At 42.2% G+C, this 2,779-nt stretch overlaps 1 non-coding gene across 1 annotated transcript; it reads left to right on the plus strand.

Moving 5' to 3' along the window:
• The first annotated feature begins 2,362 nt into the window (after positions 1-2,362).
• On the plus strand, positions 2,363-2,435 carry TRNAV-UAC. The gene has a single exon. It is a non-coding gene; the product is annotated as a tRNA-Val (tRNA).
• Positions 2,436-2,779: the final 344 nt, after the last annotated feature.

Raw genomic sequence — 2,779 nt, forward strand, 5'->3', positions numbered from 1 at the left:
ACCCTGATACCAGGGGTGTTGTGATCTTCCTGCACACAGTGCCCTAACCCTGATACCAGGGGTGTTATGATCTTCCTGCACACAATGCCCTAACCCTGACACCAGGGGTGTTGTGATCTTCCTGCACACAGTGCCCTATCCCTATTAATACCAGGAGTGTTGTGATCTTCTTGCACACCGTGCCCTAACCCTGATACCAGGGGTGTTGTGATCTTCCTGCACACAGTGCCCTAACCCAGACACCATGGGTGTTGTGATCTTCCTGCACACAGTGCCCTATCCTTATTAATACCAGGAGTGTTGTGATTTTCCTGCACACAGTGCCCTAACCCTGATACCAGGGGTGTTGTGATCTTCCTGCACGCAGTGCCCTATCCCGCCTGCATTACTAGTGAGAGGCTGCTTCACAGACTGCACTGTGTGCAGGAAGATCACAACACTCCTGGTATTAATAGGGATAGGGCACTGTGTGCAGGAAGATCACAACACCCCTGGTATCAGGGTTAGGGCACCGTGTGCAGGAAAATCACAATACTCCTGGTATTAATAGGGATAGGGCACTGTGTACAGGAAGATCACAACACCCCTGGTGTCAGGGTTAGGGCACTGTGTGCAGGAAGATCACAACACCCCTGGTATCAGGGTTAGGGCACAAGTTCTAGTCACATTGACTGATCACATTACTTTTTTTGTCAAGCTACCAACTGTTTCCATTTCCCATCCCCCATATATTGTCAGTGGGAACCTTGGTAACATGAATAAATAAGAGGGCAGCCAATAGGAATACATGTTCATTCCTAAACTGACCTTAACTGACCTGAAAAGTGTCAAATTGTATCATTTTCTGTTAGTGCGCACTAACTCGGAAAAAAACGATTTTTTAATTTTTTAACGAAACAATCGTGCCAAACACGATTTTCTTCTCCTGCCATATGATTTCAATCGTTAAGACAATAGGGGACACGATTCACATCCGTACTCATTTTTGGTTTTTACCTGCCGGTTCCAGTGCAAAATTGCGCAATTTTGGACACATTTAAAGTTACTTCATCTGCTCTGCCTTTCCCTCTCCCTCACATCATTGATATATGTCACCGGGGATGTTAAGATTACTACAACGATTTAACATTTTTCCGTGGTATTATAATGCCCACTGCCTAGTGCCCACTGCACACACTTTGCCTTCTGCCAGGCAAACAGTGAGTGTCATCCTGTCTGCTCTGTCTGCACAATTTCTCTGTCACAGACAGGCTTCACAATACAGCCTGTTATGCTGCACTTTCTGGCCTGCCTTCACTGCTTGCTTATGCCCAGTACTACCTAGCTCCCACTGCCCACAATGTGCCCACTGGCAGTCATACAGAGAATAAATAACTAATCTGAAGTGTAGCTAAGGCTTCAATCACGAAAAAGGAAAAACAGAACAACAAGCAAAGCAACACAAATCTACAATGATGCAGAGATATTGTGATGCCATGCTGTTTCCATGGTTTGTTTTCCTGTCTTGTGTTAATGGGCTGCCACAGCAAAAATCCTTACCAAGAATTCGGAGAGACCTCAGAGCTATGCTTTCACACAGACAATGTCTAGAGAAACAATGCAGAGCAAGGCTATGACATGCTCATTCTTCGAGCTCAGCATCACTGTAACCCGCTCTGCGGCATTATAGGAGACTAGGAAAATGCTCCGCTGCGATACATCATAACTCTCATTGCTTGACGGTATGCCAATCCGTCCCTTCTCTGCAGCCTGCCCGCTCCACAGTGTATGAACCTTTCTCCATACATTTGCAACTGTTGCTATGCCTATGATTTCCATGGGTCTTTTGACTATAATTGCTTATAGAAATCATTCTGACAGAAATGAAACAAGTAGGATTCCTTTAGTTCACGGGTCCCCTTCAGCTCATTTTGGACCCTAAGAGTTTGGAGTCAGAGTTTAAAGCTTTTAAAAAAGCTCTAAAAGCATGGCTGTTCGAACAGGCTTATATTGACTATCTTGAAAAAAAGGACTAATTGGTTTAAAGAAACATTATTTTTATCTTTGTTTTATGTTCATTTATTAATAATTGATTAACAATTTTATTTTTTATCATATTTTACTGTACCTTTTAGATATTTCAGTTTGATTTTATGATTTTGTAACATGTAAACTGTTGTGATGTATATTATGAACGATGGTATACAATTTTTAATAAATAAAATAAATAAATAAAAAAACAAGTTGGCTCCACTGATTTCATTTTTATATTTTGTTTTCAATGAATGCACTTCTCTAGCTGAGATGCTTGTTCAATTAGTCCTCCTTTAGTCTGGCATCAAGAGTTCAACAGTTGCTCACAGGTTAAAAGAAGAAGTTAGTTGGTTCCATAGTGTAGTGGGTATCATATCTGCTTTACATGCAGAAGGGCCTGGGTTCAATCCCCAGTGGAACCATTTTTAACTTGCTGCAGAAACAGGCATGCGTCTGAGTACAAGGATAACTTAGATACCGAAAAAGCAAGTTGAAGACCAATGGGTTCCATATATGTGCAGTGGAAACCCCACCTGTCAGGTTTTCAGGATATCCACAATCTATATGCGTGGGATAGATTTACAGGCCCTTCTTTCTATGCGTGCTACTTGATCTCATGCAAATTCATAGCAGATATCATCTTCCCCAGAAGAAGTGTGGGAATGGTTACTGGAAACGAAATAAGAAAGCTTTAGGTAAACTCCTAAGCCAACACCTTGTGTGGTAAAAAGAATTGAGTCCCTCACAGGCTTTCTGCTTCGGATAT

Source organism: Rhinatrema bivittatum, unplaced genomic scaffold (assembly GCF_901001135.1).
Source record: "Rhinatrema bivittatum unplaced genomic scaffold, aRhiBiv1.1, whole genome shotgun sequence".
NCBI classification, from domain to species: Eukaryota; Metazoa; Chordata; class Amphibia; order Gymnophiona; family Rhinatrematidae; genus Rhinatrema; species Rhinatrema bivittatum.